This window comes from Musca autumnalis, unplaced genomic scaffold (assembly GCF_047663935.1).
Source record: "Musca autumnalis isolate F117 unplaced genomic scaffold, ASM4766393v1 scaffold_3, whole genome shotgun sequence".
NCBI classification, from domain to species: Eukaryota; Metazoa; Arthropoda; class Insecta; order Diptera; family Muscidae; genus Musca; species Musca autumnalis.
In genome coordinates, this window is record NW_027411866.1 from 217635208 (window position 1) to 217650301 (window position 15094).

Sequence of the window (15094 nt, forward strand, 5' to 3'; positions counted from 1 at the left end):
ATACACTCTATTGTCAAACTAAAAAGGAACAAGGCACCTGGAGAGGACGGAATTCCTCCAGAACTGCTACAAACAAACCCAGCAGCAGCAGCAGCAATTTTACATCCCCATCTTCAAGCTGCATGGACAAACGAAAGTCTCCCAATCTCATGGACCGAAGGTGCGATAATAAAACTGCCGAAAAAAAAATGATCTGACCAATTGCAACAATTGGAGAGGTATAACTCTCCTTAACACCATATATAAGATTTTAGCACTGGTCATAAACAATAGATTAGATCCCATCGAAAAACTTTTAAGAGATGAGCAAGCTGGATTCCGCCCATATAGAAACTGCCTGGACCAAACTAACACTTTAAGAATAATTATCGAACAGTCCATTGAGTTCCGAACGCCATTGTACCTAGTGTTCATAGACTTTAGAAAAGCCTTTGACACAATCTCCCGTAGTGCCATATGGAATGCACTAAAAACTAAAGGGGTGCCAGAAAAGATTATATCAATAATAAAGGCAATGTATTCCAACGCATATTTACATGTACGTCACAAGGGCTTAAAGAGTGAACCCTTTACCACAAATGCTGGCGTAAAACAAGGATGCCCACTATCTCCATTGTTGTTCGCGGTGGTATTGGACGAAATTATGCTAAAGTTAGAAAAGAAAAAACGCGGTATCGTCTGGAGTTTCAAAAAAAGACTGGAAGATTTGGATATGTCGTCCGCAAAATATGCCTACTTTCGCATAATTTCCATGATATGCAAGGAAAACTGGACGAATTAGTCGCACTGGCAGCGAAAGCAGGTCTTGGAATCAACATAGAAAAGACTCTTGCGATGAGAATTAACTACTGCACAGATGCACCGTTCAAAATTTGTAATAAAAATGTAAGATACGTGGAAAGCTTCTGCTATTTGGGCTGTATAATATCAGTAACAAATGGAGTAGAAGACGATGTCTGCAACAGACTAAACAAGGCAAGATCTGCATTCGGACGCCTGAGCAAAACCTGGCGCTCAACGCAAATCTCAAAAAACACGAAACTTCGAATTTTCAACTCCTGTGTGAAATCTACCCTCTTGTATGGAAGCGAAACGTGGCTTATGAACAACAACATAAACCAGCGGATACAAGTATTTGTGAACAAATGTGTACGAATAATATGCAGAATAATTTGGCCAAAGACCATATCAAACGAGGACCTGCTCAGGATAACTAGACAAGAACTGATGGCGCAACAAATATGCAGACGAAAATGGAATTGGATTGGCCACACCCTCAGAAAGAACGAGGAGAGTATCCCAAGAATGGCTCTTGAATGGAATCCCCAAGGAAGCAGGAGGCCAGGTCGACCGAAAATGACGTGGCGAAGAACTATTTTGAATGAACTAAAAACCATAAATAAATCTTATGATGATATAAAAATGATATGTAATGATAGGATAGGTTGGAATAATCTTGTAGAAGCACTATGTTCCCAAGTGGAATAAATAAATAAAGGAAAAAAAAAAACTTCAAAATACAGCTAGTTCGGTTTAACACCAAATATCAAAACTCCTCAAAATACCGAACATCGAGAGATACCATTAAATTCATAATGGACCAAAACATGTACCTGTGTTTAAAATATTTTTGTGGAGAAGTATTGCGGCCTCTGGGAAATCTCAAATGTCAGATAGTTCGGTCAAAAAATGTTGCTAAAAACCTCAAAATACCGAAAATCGGGAGGTTCCGTTAGCTATATGGGGGCTATAACATAACATGGACCTATATTGATGGAGAAGTTCTATGATCACAGGAAAACTCAAGGGTGAAACAACAGGTATTTATTGACCAAACAATAAATTTAGTTAAAATCCTCAAAATACTGAAAATCGGAAAGTGCTGTTATACAGGGCTATACCAAAATATGCTCCTAAGTTTAACATTTCTGGTGGGTAAGTTTTGTGACTGCAGGGAACCTCAAATATCAAATTACGGGTAGTTCAGACAAAAAATGTAGCTAAAACACTAAAATACCGAACATCGGGAGGTACCATTATATGGAACTATACCAAAACATGGACCTATGTGAACTTCAAATGCCAAACTGCAGGTAGATCAATGAGTGCACACCGATTCATAGGAGGGCTACTAGACGAGTTTGTGGCCTAGGCAATACTACGCACGGTGCTCTTGAACCAAATTTAAATGGAAGGTGGGAGGTTTTTTCGGATTCTAATACCCCACTGGGTTAGGATTTCCAATGTCAATTCCATAGCGCAAACGTCAAATAAATCCTCTCGAAGTGGGTGAACCCGGCAAAAAACTCTAGTGTAACCGTACTAAAAAACTACAGTATTCACAGATGAGAAAAATCAAAAAACAAAAAATCGCCGGAGCGCTTTTTAAATAAATTGCGATTTAAGTTTACATTTTTAAGGGTTGTCTAGGTTTTCATGATTTTGCTTGGAAACCACAAGTCCTATCGAAATGAGACTAAAGAAAATGTTGTAGCAGTGAAAATTCTGTACAAGATTGGCTGGTTGATCATTTCCTAGGTTTTACCATTTTTGAGGTATAGAGGATCAGATCAAACTTTCAGATTTTTGTCTTAGGTCTTCAGGATTTAGATTGAAAACCACAAATCCTTTCGAAATGGGTCTAAAGAATATTTTGTAGCTGTGAAAATTCTCTGCAAGATTGGCTTTCATAATTTTTTCCTAGGTTGTATCATTTTTGAGGTATATAAGTTCAAGTTGGGAAATTCTAGTTATGACATTGTTTATAAGGAGGCGATACAGTCAACCCATTGTCCTAATTTGAACTTCTATATCTCAGTAACGGTAAAAACTACGAAGATATCATACAAGTCAAACTTGTAGAGAATTTTCATAGTTACAGCACTTTCTTCAGTCCCATTTCGATTTTTCTCATCTATGAACATAGTAGTTTCAGAATCCGCAAAAACCTCCCAGGTGTAAGCAACTTCCATTTAAATTTCGTTCTAGAGCACCATGCCATGCGCCATTTGACACTTCCATAATGTGACGTACGACCATGTGTTGCGTTGTTTACAGTGACACGAAATAATTAATTTGCCAAAAACAAAATGGGTTTTACTTGTGAACATTTTCGCCCGAAAACACTGCGATACAAAATGGAACTTAAACTCTGTGGTGTGGAAAATTCCTTTTGGAGATGAAAGCCCTTGGTGAGTATATTAAGAATACAAACGAAAATTTTCGCCATAGGTCAAGTTTTTAAGATATCGCGTGATGAACTTTTTGATTTTCCTCCTATAATGCCTGAGAATATAGCTTTCTATGTATATCTGTTTGGCGTAATTGTAGCGTTGTTTTGAGATTATATGTCTTCAGTCAAATCGAATGGCAAATCTTTTCGTAGAATTTTTGATCATTGTAACTCAATTATTTTCATGTCCTTTTGGTCCTTTATTTCTTGAACCGTAGTAAAAGTACCACAAAATGCGATTTTTCAGCGTCCAAATATTCTACAAAAATGATGCTCAGAAGATTTTATGTACGGTTCTCATTGGCATCTAATCAATATTGTCCCGTTTTCATTGTCCTTTTTGATGTTAACTCGGCATAGGTTCAGAAAAAAACTATATTTGGTTTGTCCGTATATTCGACATTAGTTATTTGTTGGACATTTCTTTTTGGCGATGAAAGTCGATGAATATAATATTACGAACCCGGAAGGACAGTTATGCGGCAGGTCAAACTTCTGAGGTATAGCGAAATGAATTCTTTCTTGACGAACTATACATACATACATGACAAAAAACTTAACGAAATTTGATCACGCCATAACTCAGAAGTTTGACTTACCACATAACTGTCCTTCCGAGTTCGTAATATTATCTTCATTGACATTTTTGTAGAATATTTGTCTGCTGAAAAATCTCATCGTGTGGTACTTTTACTACGGTTTCAGAAATAAAGGACAAAAAGGACATGAAAAGAATTGAGTTACAAGGATGAAATATTCTACGAAGATATTCGCCATTCGATTTAACTGAAGAAACAATAACGCCACACAGATATACATATAAAACTATATTCTCAGGCATTATAGGGGGAAAATCAAAAAGTTTATCACGCAATATCTCAGAAACTTTACCTATGGCGAAAATTTCCTTTAGGGTTCTTAATATTCTCACCAAGGGCTTTCATCTTCAGAAGGAATTCTCCACCCCCCAAATATGCCGCTGCAGAGTTTCATTTTTCAAAAGTTTTGAAATCTATGGCGATGAAGCAAGATCATATTACACTGTGAAAGAGTGGTTTAATGAATTCAATCCTGGGCAATCCTCACTAAAAGACAAAGGTCTTGAAAGTCATCTAAAAACGGCCGATGTGCCACAGAAAATATATGCCGTGCGTGAACAGATCAAGATCGTCATGTTCTATACTTTGGGGCATCCTTGGGCATTTCTTCCACCAACATACATTCAATATTGAATGAGCACCTGTCGGTAAAAATGGTTTGTTCACATTTTGACAATCGTTCAAAAAGGATTATGTCAATTGGTTCAAACCTTTTTGACCGGTCAAAACGTGGAATTGATGGGTTATCCGCCGTACAGCAACTTCTTTTTTTCTTTAACAGAAGAAGCTGTTGAAGTGTTGAACAACAAGCTTTGGAGGTGCATAAATTGGAATGGAAAAAGTGCATCGACAATTGGTTTGAACGCATTCAAATGTATAAATCATCATGGAGAGTCCTTTGAAAAACAATGATGGTAAATATTCTTGTTTTTATTATTAGGCCAGAAACTCATTTAATAGCCCTCATATGTGTGGACGCCAGACGTTTGTGGAAATCAGTAAATGAATTCTGTAACACATTTTTTGGGTTACCGACAAAAATCGGTAAAATAAAAACCCAAAATTATGTGCAATCTTGGTGCCTGCCGGATACTATCATGAATAGCATAGATATATGATAGATTAAGTATCTACATTAGGGCTATAACTAAAAAAAATTCCGCACCAGTATAGTGTGGGGAATATTGTACTGATGACGAAAACACATTTTTATGGTCGAATTCCCGAACCAACAGCGTTTTCTAAAGGCCTTTTCACAACACTATGTAACACTAAAAATGCAAACAACTTCAAGTATGCATTTTTTTAAAGTACAGTCGGACCTCGATTATCCATGATGGTCAGGACCGGAGGCATTACGGGTAATAACATTTCCCGGATAAGGGAGTCAATGGTTTTATGGAGTTTTCGAAAAAAAATTTTACAAATATATTTGTGCTATTTTTTATTATATTTGTTAAAAGAAAGGAATGAAATAAAATTAAGAATTGAAGAATTTACACCCAGCTAACATTTGGAAAATTGTTTGTCAAAAGTAACATTGCGGTGTCTTTTTAGAGTCCTTTTGGTGATCAAAAACTGATTAAGTCGCTTGTATGATCAGAAAGAGGCTCTTCCCTGTAATGATTAAAAAGAGTTCCCAAAATACAAGAACAAATGTGAAGCAATCACAAATAAATCATTGAGGCGTTTAAAATGAGACTATTTTTCCTTTATATATTGTCACATTTTGCATGTGTTAGAAAAGTGATTAGAATTATGTATCATATTTTGAACAGCTAGGTGATTAAACACAGATTGTTTTTTTTTCTAAACATAAGTGTTTGGTTGTATATAATTCTCATATATCAGGTATAATATTATGAATATTGACAAAGACAATACATGTCCAGGTTTTGCCAAGTGAAATGAAGAAAGTGTATGAAGAAACAGTATACTGAAGGGATAATTAAAAGCCACAACACGGCAGAAAAGAAAACTAAACAAAGGAAAGAAAGAGCTTACGTTTTCCTCCCGACAAAGGAGTCACTTACGTCATCGTGCAGTCGGATCAAAAAAGACTCGAAATATTTCGAGAAAATAAAGTAAATTATTACTCCCTATTGTAACTTGGCACTATGCGCCCACGATTTGGGGTAAAAGCAGTAAATAATAATTGTAGCTTACATAAGTAATATTTATTATTATGCCTTCCATATTATGCACTTCGTACTTCTAGTTACTTGATTTTTTTTTGTTTCCATTTTGTTTGATTAATCAAACTAATCAAATCTAATCGACTATTAATATTAAGAGAACAAAGACCCTAGTTTGGCCTCATTCTGTCAGATCCAATTCCAATTTTATGACCTCATCTATATATATAACTCTTCCACAAACATCCCAAACGAGATAAGGGATACAATATATATGGCCTCATATTACTTACTTACTTAGCTGGCCCATTACAGAACATTTGTACGATAGACCGAACTAAGAAAAAATCTCCAATTATCTCTGTTTAGTGCTTCGCTTTTTGGAATACCGCGCCTTGTCATCTCTTCATCCACTTGTTTGCGCCATCTATTCTTTGGCCTGCCAATTCACCGCCATGTGGCTCGAATTTATACACCTTTTTAGCGGGTTCATCATCGCTCATTCTTATTATGGTTTAGCCCACGCGATCGCTGCATCTCGATACGTTTAACTATATTAATGTCCCCATATAGCAGATACAGCTCGTGGTTCATACGACGTCGATATTCACCGTCATGCAGATCGGTCCGTAGATTTTTCGAATAATTATCTGCTTGCGCAAGTACCAAGGCTTCGGAACCATACATCAGCAAAGGTAGTATCAGTGTTTTGTAAAGCGTGTTTTTTTGACGAGTTGTGGCTTTGTTTTTAAAGTGCTTACTTAAGCCAAAGTAGCATCTGTTGGCCAATACAATTATTCTTTTTATTTCACAACTGATGTCGTTTGTTGTGTTTACGGCGGTGCCGAGGTATACGAAATATTTTACTGCCTAAAAATTATAGCAACCAACTTCAACAGTTGGTCGTCGATATCATCAGCTTGGTCTTCTCGCCATTTACCACCAGACCCACTTTAGCAGATTCTCCTTCGACCTTCATAAAGGTATCGGTTACTTCTTTTACTGATCGTCCCATGATGTCTATATCATCAGCATAAGCAAGTGGCTATTGCTGTAGATTGTGCCACTTTTTTGACGTTTGCCTCTCGTATAACCTTTTCTAGCAGGAAAGGCTGTCTCCTTGCCTGAAACCTCCTTTGGTACAAAGCTCTTCCTATTTTAACTGAAGATCTTGCGTCAGTTAGAGTCATTTTACAAAGCCGAATGAGCTTTGCGGAGATACCAAATTCAAACATTGCTTGGAATATCTTTGAAACATTGCTTGGAATATCTCGATTTGTTCACACTCCCGCTTTTCATAGTCATACCATGGATTCCTTGGTGGAGGTCTCTGGTATCCAAGTACTGATTTTGCGGCTGTTCGCATGGAGTGGGCAATGTTTTGCCATTATCCTGATATGAGGAGTGCTTTGGTAAAGCAGTTGGGCCAGTTGAGTGGAATATACTGTGGCTATTTAATGTGTTTGCAGCCTACCGATGTCCAACTTCCGTGTTGTGTCTGTTCGCACTTTGTTTGCTACGTTTAATCTGGTACGTATCTTTGCCGCAACAAGGTAGTGGTCCGAGTTTATGTTTGCACCTCGGAACTTTCGTACATCCAACACGCTTGATGCATGTCTTCCATCTATCACAAGGTGATCAATTTGATTTCTTGTTCTTTGATCTGGCGACAGCCAGGTGCCCTTATGAATATCGAGATGCTTAAATCTGGTAATGCTAACTACCATGTTTTTGCCGCTATCAGCCTCATTCCATTGTTAGATGTTTCACTGTGGTGACTGAATTTCCCGACTGTTGGGCCAAAGATATTCTCCTTTCCAATTTTGGCATTAAAATCGCCTAGTATAATTTTAATGTCATGGGCAGGGCAACGATCATTAATTTCTTCTAAGCGCTCGTAAAATATATCATTGGTCTGTTCGTCCTTGTCTTCAGTGGGAGCATGTGCGCAAATAAAACTGCTGTTAAAGAATTTAGCTTGTAATCAAATTGCAGCGAGTCTTTCAATTACTGGGGTGAAGCTGGAGACCAGATGTTTTAACCTCCGACCAACTACAAATCCGCAACCAAACTCATGCTTTGTGTCATGGCAGCTATAATACCATTAGGTGTTCCTGTGACGCCTTTACCGTTCCATCGTATTTCCTGTATGACAGTAATGTCGGCCTTGTAGTTTTCAAGTACATCTGCCAATGCGTAAACTGTACCCTCTCTATAAAGAGTGCGAACATTCCAGGTACAGGTTCGCAGATCATGGTCCTTAAAACGTTTGCGGGGTTCGTCAACTTTAGAGGGTTTTGTTTTTCTTTTCTTTGGGTTTTTTCATGGTAGGCTGTTTTTTCTAGGGGACGCCCAAACCAAGTTTTTAATGTTCTTATGGGTGAACTCGCGGCACATGTTAGCTCACTACCTTTAACGGGTGTTAAAGGCAGTTCCCCAGGTGATACCACGGGGAGGTCAGTGTCCACTTGAGATGAAAGAGGGACCAAGATAAATCCTGGGCATTGCCATGTTAAGGCCGGTCAGGAACGTTCCTTGGTATCTTCCATCCCCTACGTCACCCTATGGCCTCATCTAAACCGTCTAAAACTATATTTTTTACATTTATCGGGACTTTATCTCAGAAGTAAATGGGATTTTGGCCTTGCTGTCTTTAGCGATATTGTAGCCCTTAACTAGTAGAACTTATCTATTGAAGAGAAAACATATGAAAAACTCCATCTACGTCATCAAAATCTATCAAATATAGAAAATTGTACATAATTTCTACAATTCTGGTTGGTGTCAGAAAAACTATTGGGAGTTGAACCAACTCCCCTTTTGCAAAAAACGTCCAAATAATATTCTCAGCAATTCTTCAGAACATTTTAAAACTAATTACTCAGCAAAACCCACTCACCTGTCTCCTGATTCTTTATGGACACAGCCAGTATCGGTTACAGAATTTTGGAACATAAACACAGAGGAACCAGCACCAGCAGGGGAATTCTATAACACATTTTTTATGTTACCAACAAAAAATAGGTAAAATTAGAACACAACATTTTACTTAAAATTAACAGCACTGTTTCTATCAGTATAAATTTTCGACTACATTATATTGGTTGCAAACATACCGAATAATATCATTAATTCCCGAAATCATAACCATTTTAATTTTTCCTATGTTTGTCAGTAATTTCAAAAATGAGTTAGAGAATCGCACTACTGATATCTGAAAACCATACACGAATGTCCTATCGCTTTTCATATATAAATAAGAAATAGGTGATGCAAAAACTATAAAATATTATTCAATATCGATATCTGATGAGTTTACAAGTAAGTGTAAAATGTTTAGATATCGCCCCGGCAATGTTCACTCTGAATTTCTTACAAATTTTAAAGTGTCATTTCACTCATTCACACCCACTGTGATTTTGTTCTTTACATTTTGTCCTTGACGCTGTATCAGAGCAATTTACGTTTTGTGGGCAGTTCCCTAGTGTTTTCTTTTTCTGACACTTTTTACGGCACAAACATACACACACACATCCAACATCGAGGGTGCATCCTCTTCTGGTATGTCTCCTTACCACAATAATAAATTTCTATCAAAACAAGAATAAAAAACTAAAGAATTTTTTAAAGCATTCATTTGTGTTGTTGTTTTTTAACTCTCTCCTACAATTTTGTTTTAACATTGTTTTCTTTTATTCTTTCCCTCTTTCGTTTCAGGAGTGAGTATTGAGGTTTATTGGTATACTAAATTAAGTTTGAAAAAATATTTAATGTCCTTTGGGGGCAACACCTACATAGACCGGAGATGATGATGACGATGATGCTCATGATGATGAAGATCCCCACCCGAACTTAGTATCCCATCAAACCAATCAACTAATAAAACCAACAAAGAAGCAATATTATAGAGCTCCCCCAGAGGGTAATGTCGCCGCCAAAAAAAAGGTATGATTCCAAAATGTCTACTATTTTGTGGTTTTTCTTGTTAGTGTCAGTGCTGTTTTTTTCTCTCTCTTCAACTTATTTTCGTCATTGCCATTGCGGTTCCTGTTGTTCTTTGCTTTCAGGCTTAGCAAAGATAAACGATCAAAGATAAATTTTCAAACATAATTCGATTTAGTTTGAAGGTGGTAAACCCATTCCACTTAAACTCTGCTAAATCTTCCCCATGCCATGGTGCGGTTTGAAATTTCGTTATGAAATACATTTTGCTTTAGGGGATTTATTTCCAAATACATGGACAACAATAACAACAACGAGAGAAAAAAAAACAATGTAAGAATATTTAAATTTTATTGTAATAATCCTACTTAGAAGTATTAGGGGAATTGGTTTGTCAATTCTTTTGTATTTTCTTTTCTGTTTGACGTCACACCAAGAGTGGGAGATACATATGTACGTACAAACATACACCCATTTAAGTAGAAAGGGTTGTTTGTAAGATTTGCTGTCGACATGGAGAAAATGTAGGAAAGGTGTATAGATTTATTGGGAATCAAAGATGTACGAATTGATTTTAAGTTTGATGAGCTTAAAGCAATTCCAAAGCGAAAAGTTGGTGTATGAGTTAGATACTTTGTCCACAGATGGACCTATTTGCACTCTTCAAATTTCTCTTGGATGGAGAGAGAGGATCGGTCTACGTACATTGACTTTATGACATTGTGCAAAACCTCTGGAGGACTACTTCACGGAGAGGAGTGAGGTCCTTTTTTAAAGTTTGAGCAGATCCCAAACATATGTAAAGCACACTGGAACTATCGCACTATTCTAGCATTTCTTTCAATAATTCTGATTTCTGAAACCAGGGATCACCTTGTATGTGAGATTTTATCTAATCTCAAATAAAACCACATCAAATAAAGACACAGACCGAGCTATGGCTTTGTATGTGGTCAACAAGGTTTCTGCGACATAAGTAGTGCTAACTAGGGGCTTTAGGACTTTGTTCCTATATCTCAGCTTGTCGTTGATACCTGTAGCAAGCGGGGACGAATTGAACATATTTCCTAGTGTCACCCCTAGAATCTTGGTGTGGTCGACATTTTGATACCATCCACCGTGATGTGGTGAACACAGTGGCCGAAGATTTAGTAGTCAACGTTTCAAACTCTGCCGGGGATTGTCTGCCAATATCAAAGTTTCTTAATAAGTCGAGCGGCACCAACTCTGTACTATCACACGGCTTGCTCAGGTTGAGTCCCCGACTAATATGTGTGGAGATGGCGTGCAGGGCTGTTGTCGTACTAAGCTGCTTACGGAACCCATGCTTATGATCCGCAACTGTATAGCTATTTCTGACGCCGGGAAGGAGTAAAGCCTCAAAAGTCTTTGCTGTGGGGGACAACACGAAATCGGTCTGTACGATTCGACTTTGCTGGCATCCTCGACTGCCTTCAGTATCGGAACCCAGCTGCCCATTTTGCAGACTTCGCGAAAGATAGGTTGAGAACTTAAGTGATATTATCAATTCCCGGCTTATCCATCTGATTCTGCATTACCATGGAGATTCAATCAGTGCCCAAAGTTTTGGATGATTTGGCATTCGCAACATTGTAAATTATGGTGGTTCATCCTCGGCAGGAAGATATTTAATGCGAAGTAACAATTTTCGATTAAAATAACTAGTGCACCTCTTCGGATCAGACAGTGTAATGTCGCCAAACATGAATTAGGTCCTATCTTCCTTCTTCCCAGGGTTCGTGTGTGACCGTTGTCCACAGTTCACTTATTGCGGCTTTTATGTTACAACTCTTCTGATGATTTAAGCACTTGTTCCGCTTATGCTCACCGACCAACCTTTTAACTTCCAGTGTCAGCTCCCCCGCTAGTTTGCCAATGCTGTCGCCTCTGGTGGGTATTCGACCAACCGGTATATGGCGAGCGGCTGCAGCAGTGATGATGTCTCTCTGTAATGAAAACATCAGAAGAATTAGGCGGATTCCTGAAGATAATTATGGGGAGATGATCTGAACCAAAATAAACGACATGTTGCCAGCTGAAGTCATTTGTCAGACCAGCAGACACGATGGTTATATCTGGCGAACTGTGATACTCTTGTAGGGACGTCCTCATTGACCGTGCAAAACGTAGGGCTGTCAATCTCAATTTCGGCTCATCCAGATTAAGCAATACCATGAAGATTCTGTCAGGGCCAAGGTTTTGGTTGACCTTTCATTCCTAATAACGTTTTTCAACATTATCCATGAATTTTATCACGCTCATTTCCTGCCGTCTCTGTTTAGGACATTTTGTCATACTTTGGCTATTCGACCAGTAGGCAAAGAACGTGCAGAAGTTCCTGGAACTTCCATTCTTATATCCCAATATCAGGAGGGTTGGACAGTTATCCAAGTGGTAATTATTAAACTTTCTGCAAATATGAAAATATGGTCTGGGATATGGTCTGAACCAAGTGAGACGACGTCGAAATTGAGCTTGAAAATGTATTGCTAATGGGACAGTTCGGGTCCCATGTCTTAGGAAGTATTAGCTTCTTATATCAAAAAAATAAAATACCTGCTATTTAAATTTTAACACAATCTGAGAATTGGTCTTAAACTGGATTCAAGCGAGAAAGTGTTGACTTTTTGCAATCTAATCTTGGGAGAAAATACTATAGTGGCAACCAGACATTGTAGTTACCGACCAGTGCAGACGTTATCCAAACGTTCATTATGCTACCTGAACATCAGAACTGTTGGTGATTGGGGAACTCTCTGAACTTAGCCCATTATTAATGATAGTGATGGCGTTTAGAGGCCAGGAAGACGGTCGATCTGCTGATGGGCGTACTTATAGGGATATGGTCTGACCATATCCTGAGGCGACTGGGTGCTAGTAGACGCCATTTGTCAGACCAGGTGACACAAATTCTATGTATTGCGAACTGTGAACTTCAAAATTTAGTGCGACTCGATTATGAAGGAGTTGCCGTAAATATCGGGTCATTTCGGGGCCCGTATATTAGGAAGCATTGACTTCTAACAGAAAGAAATATAATGTTATGAACAGAACTGAATTATGTATTATGAATGGGAGTCATTCCTTTCGCTGCTTAGTGTAGTGAATTTCTCAATGTTATGCATAATGTAATCATCTCTTTTGGCCGTATGGCTTTGTTTACATGAAAGAATTTTAAATAAAATAAAAATAAAAAAACTAAATGTCAAATTTTTGGTACAAATCTGACAGCTACGACAAGGAAATTTTAAAAATATGTATATTAGTTTTTGTTTCATTCGAACGCGTTCTTCTTAAGAATAGCTCAAGAAGTCGGAACGTTTGACTAACCGCCTGTTTATGTATGTCGCACGAAAACCCGTACGTCTAAAAATGCGTTCATGTATTTCGCAAACTATCGTGCGACTGCCGATACGCATCCTACTAATACTACTAATTTAAATGTACATTTGTACAACTATTTTCCATAAATGAGAGCCAAATGAGAAATAAAAACAAAATCCACATATACATACAAACATTGGAATATGTGTGATTTGTTTTGTTTGAGAAAATAAAATGGGTCGGTATTTTGAATTATTTAATTTAATTGATTTCTTCAAAATAATGAATAATAAATGAAACCAGGGCCCATCTCGCGAATAATTTTTCAATGTAGGTCATGGGCTTAAGATTATCTAGTATTAAAATGAGCTGCCATCTAGTGCCAGACTTTAAATGATGTTTCGCAGACTAAAGCTGCCCTAGAATATGGTTTCTATGGATATATTAGGATATAATACTGTCACCTGACCACGTACATTAACATAATTGGCATCAATGGAAAGATCAAGAATTCTTCTTCCAAATATAACGTACGTGGCTGGTACGTGCCTTCCAGGAAGAACGTTATATGATCTAAATGATTTAGTTTTGAAGTTGTTCGACCTTTTAACGAATTTATTTATCAGTTATATGATCTATATTAAAAACGTTTGCAATTTTCAGACAAAAATGTTGGTCTGTTTAACCCGCTAAATTAGTTGGTTTTTCTGTTATATATTTTTACATCATAAGATAAACGGCTCTTTTGTTCATGAAATTTTGTACTAACAGCATAAAACAATCCATACCATTGAAATCAGGATCATAAGGACTACCTTCCATTAGTATTTCAAAACGGTAATCGAACAACCCTTAAACTGCACTTAAGCTAACATTTTAAACTTTTGTGAGGGAAGTACCCTTTCAATAGTTATAGTGCACACCAGCCATTTTAGTTGGTCACGGTAGGATTTTTTTGAGTGTTGAACCATTACGAAACATGTGCTTGTCCACGAAAACAATTATGTCGCCGTAAATAGGTACCTTCGGTGAAAAACTGAGTATTTCAGCCATGTAAAACTTATACTGCAGGTACTTATTTAGATTAGAATTTTAATTTAAATATTCTAAGAGTCATAAATTCCTGTTCCTTACCTTCTACTCTCAAATAAGTCATATTCTTATACAGTCTACATGTGTCTTGTAGAAAATCATACAAAAGAGGCTAATTTCCTATGTTTTATATAAACGGGTAAATTGTTTACTTTGATCCCTCGGCCGAGGTATGAATGTGCACATTGATACGATAAAAAATGTGTCTCATCAAAATCAGAACTCAGTTTCAGATAATTTGGAGCCGATTCAGCCCTGTACGTCCGTCGATAACTCTCGAACGGATCAACCGATAAAAATTTGTCGCTAAAATAGTGAGCACTAAAACTCTCGAAAGCAGTATCCGATTTGGTCCATACTTGCGCATCGTAATATTTCTGTGAGATATAGATCAGGTTCGAAATGGAAAATGTAACGGATTAAGTGCGAAGATGGACCATATTGATCCACACCTTTGTATAGCTCGCCCTCAAAAGCCCAACAAATTTCACTAAAATGATACACTTGAACGGAACAACCGATTAGTTCCAAACTTTGGATTTCTTAATATTTGTCCAAATATAGTTTAACTTCAAAAATGGTCCATACCGGTCTTCTGCTTAGGGAGAGATACCCTAAAGTTCTACATTTGTATTTAAGTTTAGGGTCTCTTCGAAGATTATTTGGAAAATAGCCCATGCTACTACTTGTGGTCCTGTTTACAGCGATATTATACTTTTCGTGCTCAATTCCACGCTTCCTGACATAGT

The 15094-nt window shown here is 37.5% G+C and overlaps 1 long non-coding RNA gene across 1 annotated transcript in view; it reads left to right on the forward strand.

Moving 5' to 3' along the window:
- Window positions 1-12482, forward strand: part of LOC141398981 (uncharacterized) — a 647890-nt gene extending 635408 nt beyond the window's left edge. Inside the window, exon 5 of the long non-coding RNA XR_012411742.1 lies at window positions 9684-12482. This is a non-coding gene — a long non-coding RNA (uncharacterized lncRNA). The remainder of the gene's footprint in view (window positions 1-9683) is intronic.
- Window positions 12483-15094: the final 2612 nt, after the last annotated feature.